The following is a 10,370-nucleotide window of genomic DNA, read 5'->3' on the forward strand; positions in this document are numbered from 1 at the left end:
GTCAACACCAATGCGGTACTCTGTCACCTGGGCCCTCCTTGTTACCCATAGAAAGAAGAGGCAATGTGCACAATCGAAAACCCTTGTCATTTCCTTCTCCCCAAAAGATGCCCTGGCCTAAAAATAATTTTTATTCTTTTGTTAATAGCTTAAATACTCCATTTTTTCCTATAAAAAAAACCTTCTATTTTAACAGATTGGTGTTAGCAGTGGGATTGAAGCAAACTTCTGATGACACTTGGAGACAACAAGAATCGCTGGCATGGTGCCTATGAACCTCATTTTAAGTTCACTGATTTTCTCACATTTTCTGAAGTCTGTTAGTAAGTGCTTTTCAGTTTGAGCTCCATTCTCTCTTTACATTTGAGATCCCAACCTAAGTGTATTTCCATTCCAAGGCTTAGCAGGCCAGTTTGGAGCTGGCAGATGATTCTGTTAGAAAACTAGTCCCTACCCCTTAGTTCAATCTGCAGTTCCATATTGGGATTATTTCCTGAGTTCTAGTCTGCATCCCTCATTTATTGGAATTTTCTGGTTTAGTCTTTTTCCACATCCCAGCCCACAGTCTCTACATCCTGAAATCTGCTAATTCAGTCTATATTGGGAGTTGCTGATGATGTACACAGGGTCTTCTCTTGTCTGGTTTACAGTAACAGCTAAATCCCAGCCTCTAGCTGTGTTTCTGGACTCCATATTGGGAATTGCTGAGTTTAGTCTGTAATACTTCATTTTCTTGAAATCAGTCTACAGATCTCATTCTTTGGGGTCTGCTGGTTCAATCAGTCTTTTCCCCAGTTCCTAGTTTGTTGGTGAATGCTCGTGTCCAAAGTTCTGTTTCTTCAGTTACTGCTGGTTTCTGTTAATGTGAACATGACATAAAGGTTATAGATAAAAGAAAATTTGGTAATCCAAATAGCTAAAATATTAGTTTGGCTCTGAGAGAATAAAAGGCCTAGATAAAAATAATAGAATACTTAAAATGCAGCATTGATTGTGGCAATTTTTGTGCAACTATTTATTTTTGGTCTAAAATCTGTGGTCCTAGAGTTGTAGATATTTGCAATTGTGGCAAAATCTTACTGAAAACAGACTAGAGTTGCAGTGACCATTGTGAGTAGTGTTCCAGTTAAACAAAATCATTTAAAAAGTGCATTTGAAAGTAAGGATTCCCAAATGAGTAAACAGAATGAGATACTTATTTTATTTAGTATGCAGAAGTTTACAAATGTTTTCAAAATTCCAAAATAGCTTTATTGAAAGTTTCATTAAAAAATAAGGGCATGAGGGAAGGAGGGAGGGGACAAGGGAAAGTGGTGGGGGGAGGCAGAGACAAATGTATTTGAAAAAATAAATTAAAATAAAATTTAAAAAAATGGCAAAAAAAAAAAAATAAGGGCATGAGAGGTGCTTAAGACAAAAGACAATGGGATGAACTTGACTACAGATGTAACCCCTACTGCTCCCCACTTCCTTTACTACTTGAACAGTCGTGTTTTACTAACTCTATGTCTAAACTCATTTTCCTCTCTGAAGACTCTTAAACAGTAATGTTTATGATAAAACTACCTGAGGTCACAGACAAACCACCTATGGTGTACTTTATCCTTTGGTCAAAGACCAAACTATTGATGCAAACTATAGTTGAAGAATTTTCTAAACCTAATGAGGAACCCAAAAGTGTTTAGAAATATTTAGAATTATTATCAGAATCTATAACCCAGGGTTATTAGATCTTTATCTGCTTGTCCACTAGTTGGTAGAACCTGGGGAAGCCCAAAATGGGTGCAGGAAACAAGATGACAAAACCCTGAGGATAATATTTGATTTCCTCAACCAGAAAGGGCTCACAAAGTTGCAGCTAATTTTTTATAAGCCATATAGTAAGTGACCATAGGCCTGACAAAACTTATGACTATAGATGAGCATTTTGAAAAGACACTGGAACAGGTTCACAAACAAAAACCTGCCAAGCCGATAGTTTTGTAGCCACAGCAGCTTCAGGGCTAGAAACTCAAAATAACACCTAGGACTCCCCAACTATGTTCTCCTTGGGGTTCATTATCAAAAACTGGTCCAGAAGTTGATGTCTCAGTTGTAATAAACTAGGACACTGGAAATGAGATTTTTCTCAAAAGCTCTGTTCAAATTCTTCAACATCAACTTAAAATGTCCTAATATAGGCTCGTCCTAGAGTTTACAAAACTCAAGGATTTTTTTAGTAAACTAATACATTATTTTCCTAAAGAGTTAGGGGAAACTAAAATTAAAATTAGTGGGTTGTTTAATACTGCCAGAAACCTTTACTATTTGATCCAACCAAAACTTGACAAGAAATTTGAAAAGATTTAATAACTTTATGATGAAAAATTTAACCTAATTGGAAACTGATAAGAGTGTGCCAGGAACTTTTTAGGCCTCCTTCCCTCAGCTAAATGTACTCATAGGGAAAGGAACATTCTGGCAATAGGTGGTTGAGTGTGTCAGTAGTTTTTGTCAATCACTAAAATCTTTCTCATTTATACCAAAATTTTTGTAGATATTAGGACATTGAAGACAGAACTGTTCTACAAATATACTCCAAAAACATCATGTTGGAGAAATCTTTAGTATTTTCTCAATGTCTTTGTAATACAGATTTTCTACCATCATCTTCTCTAGGATCTAAGAGCCATTTTTCAAAATGCAAATGTTTCTCCCCATTAAAAAAAAAGGGAGAAAATATTTGGACTTTGGGCATATGAGAAATCTTGGGTGTCTTTTCCACAAATAAAAATTAAAATGTCTTTTTTTATGTCTGCGTATCTGTCTATATGTGTTGTAAATGTGAGATATTTTTCTACCTCTGATATTATTGTTAAAATTAATTGTTTTTCAAAGCAAGGACTTGTAAGGATTGGTATTTTAAAACTCATAAATATAGAGGCTAACCAAAATACATGATCTGGGATTACTCTTTAATAAATAAAGTTAATTAAAATGTGTTGGTTTAATTAAAATAGACATGTCTTTTGAGTTATTCACATTGAATATAGTGCAGATAACAACGTTTTTCTACCTGGGTTTACTAGTCAAATTCATGTTACCTCTGTTACAAAATTTCTCAGTTAGAAAAATAACTTGGTATAATAACATTTTCATAAATAATCTAATCAAAATTGTTAAAAACAAGTAAATTAAATACATGTTAATTGGGATAAGAGTTTTTAAATGGATTTTCAACAAACTATGTTTTATAGTATTAAAAATAGTTCCCAAAATATTTTGGTAATATTAAACTTTAGAGTTTTGCTCACATGAAATGATGGAAAGTTATTAAATATCTAGATTATTTCTGAATAAGAAAAAAAACACTGAAACATTAATTATTAAACATAAGTTTAACTCTTTTGGGCTTTATATTGCAGAAAAACTAAATATAAAATTGGGTTTATTTGTAAACATGTTTTTTTGCCACAATTAGAAATTTTTTATGAAAAGCACATCTTTCTAGAAATTATAAAAAGTACAAATATGTCTAACCATAGAATACTAATGTAAAAGACAGTTTATAATTGTTTGCTTCTTAGTTTTAACTAGAAATTAAGGTTTTAAAGATTAAAAATTTTAATATACTGTGAAAAATTATATAAGCATAGCATTTCAAAATGGAGTCAAAGCTGCCACCCCAGAGGAATTGCCTTGCATGACTTACTCCTCAAAGCTTTGGAATGCTTTAACTCGGAAAATATAACTTTTGGACTAGGCCAAGCAACATCGTATTTCAAACAGATTTTTGCTGTTAACAGGAAAGAAGGCATCCTGACTACAGGACTAAAGATTTAAGGCATTCTTTAGAAATAACACCACCATGAATAGCTAAAAATAATAATAGTAAGAGCTTATTTGCATTTATAGAAATGTCTTCCTTCTATTCATATAATTATTTCTCTTCCTTTTTCTCATTAATATGCCTTGCCTTCATATCTTAATCAGAATACTAGATTTCTATCTGAATCAGCATTATCAGAATAGCTATTCTTCCTGATCTCAAATAAATAATTGTTGCCTCTCACATTGGCCTTTTATTTTTAAGTGAATATATCTAATGGGATCTGAAGAAATCTAATTTTTTGCAGACCAGCATCTCCTGGAACCAGGTATGGTACTTAAAAGCCTCTTTTGCATTCCTGCTTCCAAAGACTGCTGCCTTCTAAATTGTAAGTTTCTCTTGGGCTCCAGACTGCCCTTCCTTTGGTTGAGGTCAAGTGCCTTTATTTGAGATTGGGAGGTATTGTAGGGGATAGATACAATGATTGCCCCAAGTATGATTGTCTCAGTGCCTATGTGCAGCTACTGCCTCAAGAATTTGCCACCACATAAGAGATTTTTCCCCTCCTCAGGAGGGTCTTCATTTACAGCTCTTAAGCTGGTAAGAGGTTTCTGGGTGTGGAACAACTTGGACTTGGGGCAACATGAAGAATTTTTTTTCTCAGAAGGGGCTTCTTTTATGGCTCTGACACTTGTAAGAAGGGCCCTGGGAGTAAGCAGTTCAAAAGAATCTTTTTTTCCCCGGTGAGTAAGTACTTATTTTTGTTTCATGCTCTTTTGCTTATTTTCTCTGTCTTCTATGCCATTTTTGTCATAAGAAGGAAATTTACTGGGGTGTAAATCAAATGGAGTTTTGTCTTTAGTCTTGAGAGTTGAGGTTTGACCTGTGAGAATCCTCTCTTTGGTCCCTGCCATCTGGAAGGTGCCCACATTGCTACCAATTTAGATAGTGCAGGCCCTCAGTGTGGAAAACCAATCCCCTGGAAGGATCCTCTGTCCTTCTGAAAGGTCTGTCTCTTTTTCAGTGTCACCTTGCCAAAAATGAAATTGAAACTGAGCGTTCAGCAGCATAAACTGTATTCAATGACCAAAGAATGAAGATACAGGAATTGAACTCACAGATCAACTTTTCTTTCTAAAGAAATCTGGGGGAGATTGTTATAGGGGTAACATAATGAGGAGGAGGCATATGCATTAGTTTTAATGTAATAGGCTGGTCTCTTCTCAGAATTCAGGCACCATCCCTCTTCTTTCCTTATATGGTGCCAATCGTATTTGAAATGGCACTAGGGGATATGTCAGTTAGTATTCTTATATATTATAATTAGGGCATACTGAAGTTCAGGGTTTCCTGGAGGTCAGATTCAGTGTCATCTTGGTTCAGCTCTGGTCAGTTTTTGTTATTCTAGCCCTCTTCCTCCTTTTTTGTTTTTCTCAAACCAAAATGGAAAGATAAGTACACAAGATTCCAACAGCTGGAGGCCTACAGCTAAGGTGACAAAATCAGCATAAATTTGGCAGCCAGTCTAGACTGGGGATTCCCCACAGCATGTCAGAAGCACAGGAATTTCCCCGGGGCTTGCAACTGGGCCAGCTGTTGTCAGTGGGTAAGAAGCATAGGAAATTGCCTGGGACTTACTCTTGGCACTTATTTGTTTTTTTGTCCCCCTGTACCAGATCTCAGGGCAATTTTCTTTGACATGGGACCTTCATCTGAAGTCTTTTCCTTAGAAACTCAGGCTGGTTACATGTACAAGTAATCTGGTTCTTTCTCTTGTGCCTTTTTAATAAAGTGGATCAATTTAGCCAAAACAATTTAAACCTCTAAAGACCATTCTGACAAAACTTTGTTTTAGTTAAGCTCAAATTAAGAGCCTCCCCCATCCATCCCCTCCTACACAGAGGATTCCCAACCTCAGAGACAATGGAATTCATTCTCCCATCAATATGCTGAAGCTTCTAAAACACAAAATGACTTCAAAAAGGGGTCTAAAAGGATCCTATGTAATTGTTTTGCCACCTGAGCAGGGCTTCAAGATGACTTACTCATTGTCCTGTCTAAAATATGACATATTTTTAAAAATTTAATAACTCTATGATCAAAAATTTGGCAGAATTGATTGAATATTAATATTCAATCTGAAAGAAATTATCAGGCCTACTCAGCAACTCCCCAGGCCCTTCTCCAAATAATCAGGAAGATATAAGTTTACATTCTCCTGAGCCTGAAACCAAAGAAAAAAAAGGATAAAGGAGAGCTTTTTAGTTACACAAACAAATAAATAGACTCCCTCGTCTAAGTCTAGCCACACAACTCCAAGCATCCTTAAAACTTGTTTGTCAAGGACAAATAGAAGCCTTTTTCACAAGTAGTAAAAGCCTTAGTCATCTGAAGAAATAAACCTAATTCATTTCAACTGTTATTTATAAACTAGTGAGTTTTGCATTGTTCTACACAACTCATGGCTTAAATGTTAAAACAAAACTATCTGGTCTTTAGTTGCATCTGTTTATATACACATATGTATATGCCTTCAGAGGATATTACTAAAACGGGTTTGTAAAGACCTCCGTTTAATTGGCTTAAAGAAATTAAGGACTTATATAAATTAAGAAAAATAATAAAAATGAATTCAAATGTTTCTCAGGTTCTGGATATATATTTGGTATTAAAGCTAATTTAAGTTGTTGATTTAATTAATGTAAAAAGACCTGTCTTCAGAATTATAAACATTTTATGTGATACTTTGATTTTGTCCAATGTCTCATGAAGTTATCATGGGTAATCTAAATATAATTGTTGAGAACTAACAAATTTAAGTAGATGTAAATAAAATAAAGTTATTAAGTAAACATTTTAGCAATAATTATATGTTATATGTACTTAACTATAGTTTCCTCAGTTTCTCATAAATTGAAACTTAAAAGTTTGTTAACTAAATAAATGATGAATAGTCATTGAATATCTAGATCATTTCCAAATAAAATAAAACATGAAAACCTTAATTACTGAAGAGAGGATTATCTACTTTTGGTTTTTTATTACAAAGAAACTAAAAGACAAATTAGGATTTGTTAATAAAATGTTTTTTACTTTGTTGAAAAAGTATATATTTCTAAAAATTATAAAATATATTTGTCAATGAAAGAGCCTGTGTTTCTAGAAATCATTAAATGATTTTGCCAACGTAGATAATATTACTATGACAACTCATAGTTGCTTACTTTTATTTTTTATGAGAAATTAATGTTTCTAAGTGTTAAGAATTCCAATTAATATGGAAAGAAATTAATATATCATTGGTTACATTACCAGAACAAGGCTTTGAATGGAATGTCATGTTTGAGAGAGGCATGCATAGACGCAGGCAGCATTAGGAATCCTCTTCAGCTGATGCAGTCCCATCTAATTGACTTATTCTTCTTGAATCCAGCTTTTTAATTAGTTCCCCCAACCTTACCTGATGAGTGAGGATGACATGGACAGTGAAAATGCCAAGAAGTTTCCAAGCTTGTATGATTTGTTCAGCGAAGTGAGTGCCTCAATCACTGAAGATTGTGGAAGGTATATCAAAAGTGGGAAGCAAATTTTCTAAGTTTCTTTGCCACTGTGCAGGCATCAGCCTCATGGCAGGGGAAGGCTTCAATGCATTGGAAAACATACATCCAACCATGAGAACATATGGATAATGCATACTGAAGGACAGTGGAATGAAGTCCAGCTTAAATGAACTATGGTAAATGAAGTAATACAAAAACTGAAAAGTAAGGTTTGCCAAGGAGCCTTGAAGGAATAAGTGACCATCTTATTCCATAGCCCCAACTATTTGTTCAATTTATAACCACTGTCTACCCATATTAGTTTCTCTAATTTAGGAGCAGACTGTGACTGTGCTACAGGACATCAGGATAGTGAAAGTCTGGCAACGAGGGGTCATTTTTGCAGAAGTAAAATAGATGAAGAGTTGCTTCTTATGGATAAGCAGTGAAAGTGTTTTCTCAAAATGGAACCTACTCCTGGTGAGGATGGTGCGAATATTGTTGAAGTTACAAAAAAGGATTTAGAATATTGCATAAACTTAGTTGGTAAAGCAGAAGCAGGGCTTGAGAGGATTGATTCTGGTTTTAGAAGTTCTACTGTGAGTAAAATGCTATCAAACAGAATCACATGCTACAGAGAAATCATTCATGAGAGAAAGAGTCATTCAATGTGGAAAACCTTATTGTTTTTTCATTTTAAAAATCACCACACCCACCTCAACCTTCAACCACTACCACCCAAATTAGTCAGAAGCCATCAAATCAAAGCAAGACCCTCCACCAGCAAAAAGATAACAACTTGCTGAAGGTTCAGATGATTGTTAGCAATCTTTAGCAGTAAAATATTTTTAATATCTTCATAGATATTAGATTCTAGTTATGTTCATTGTTTTTGAGGTTTTGTTATGTAAGTATAGATTGGACTATATCCTGAATTTTAATTCTCTAAAATATCTGACTACAACTCACCAAACTAAAGTTTCCAATTTTCTCCTACTTTTCTAATTGGGAATCTCTAGGCTCCTTGGGAGGAACTATCTCAGGTCTTCCTTATTGCCCAGATGGCAGTCTGACTTCAGGGTTTGAACCTCATATACATCTCACAACTGAAGAAGACCCTACTTCACACTTGGTCCTGGACAAATGCTGGAAACCTTCACATCAAATTGTTTAGGAAGAGAAGTACCTGCAATCTATGTACATTGTTTCTATCTAATATGTCAGATCAAGGCTTTCTACTTCAACTAAACATGAAACCTTTCCTTTATTCTGGCATTAACATGGAAAGATAATGCTGTCATCTGTATCTCTCAAGCCATTGTTAAGGGGGTAAGCTCTGGAATTTAGAACTCTTTATTTCTGGTGAAGAGGAGACCTGATTGACCCCTGCTTTGAATGGGCAAGTGTGCCCCAACAGGATTAATCGCTCTCTGTTGTAGGTATTCTCCTTGGGTCTATGAATGGCTGGTTCAGAGCTGGCCAACATCTTTGAAACAAGATGGGGAAGGGTGGCAGGGATAAGTGGTGGTGGGAAGATGGAGACAAATGTATTTGAACAAAAAAATAAATAAATAAAAAATGACACCAGCACAGAAAAAAAATTGTTTAACTGTGCCCCTACCTGTTCTAGAAAGAGCCTATCATTCATCATTAAGGAATATTTTCCTTTGCCAGAGCCAAATTTTGGGGGTTAGGAATAGAAACAAATGGGAATATAACCAGAAAGCCCAGGACAGGCAAGATGGTGGAGGGTTGAATGGAAGTCACACTGACCTTCTCCCAGGACCAATCTGGAATTACAACTAAAATGTGGAGGAATCACCCAAAACAAACAACTGAAAAATAGCAAGGGAGAAGCCTTATGACCTAGGACAGACAGATGAATCATCTTTAGCACAATCTGATTGGTAAGGAATATGGTGGACACTTAAGAAGGCTGGCTGAGCATCCAAGGCAGTAGCACCAGAAGAACATTTAAGCAGCCAGTTGGACCCCCTCTGAGCAGAGTAGGGTCTAAACCATAAGTGGGGATCCCCAGCCTACAGCACCAGAGCCCAAAAAAGTACAGAGATAAAAGCCAGATGCAAAAAGCAGCAGGGTTGTTCTCTGCCAGAGATGGGTGGTTGGAGATGCAAAGAGATGTTTAAAGGGCCAATACATAAAATTTCATTTGCAGCCACTTACTCTGGGTTTTGGCAAAGGTGGAAGAAGAGTGGGCTAGAGACACCTGAGGAGAGACTGGGGACAAAGGATTTGAGGGGAGAACCAAGAGGGTAGCCACGCAGATACCGGTGCTAAGTCATCCCCCAAACAGCAGCAGCCATCTTGCTCAGGCAGACCACTCCCCTCGGAAAAGCTTGAGAGGAAACAATAGTCCCTACCCAAAGAGAGATTCTGCCCCACTCAGTGGTGCTTAAACCTGACTGCTGAGTGTAGAGTGACTAGGTTAACAACTGAAGGAGAAAGCCACACACAGTAGATTGGTAGAATTCTTGAACAGATTGTCTAAGGTAAGACAGGGTCAACATCTGATATCACCAGAGGCGGATCCAGAAAGAAAAACAGTGATAAATACTAGAGGCTACCGAGATGAAATCTGCTGTGGTCTTCTCCATGATTTACAATATTTTCTTTACTACATAGCTTTTTAACATTCATTCCAAGTCCATCAAGTTTGTGCATATTAAGTCATTAGATTTTATACTAATAGCTTATTTCTCTCCTTTCGTATAATAGCCTTAATCTCTTTACAGCCTTCTTAATACTGTTTTTTATTCCTGTTGATAATGGGATTACAGGGAAGAATTATTTTTGCAAATGTGGGTTTATTTCTTGGGCTTTGTGGTTTTGTTCCGGCAGCACGTGCACAAAAACACACAAGACGTGATGGGCAGAGTGACCTTCAATCAACCACCTGGAGGGAAGTACCCACCAAAGAACAATCAAATAACAGTCAAAACTCAATTACTTCCAGACAACCAAAATAAATGGCATAAAAGACATCCAAAGAGCATCAAGTTCAG

Source organism: Pteronotus mesoamericanus, unplaced genomic scaffold, assembly GCF_021234165.1.
Source record: "Pteronotus mesoamericanus isolate MK-2021 breed Mesoamerican mustached bat unplaced genomic scaffold, CSHL_Meso_final contig_27, whole genome shotgun sequence".
NCBI lineage: Eukaryota > Metazoa > Chordata > Mammalia > Chiroptera > Mormoopidae > Pteronotus > Pteronotus mesoamericanus.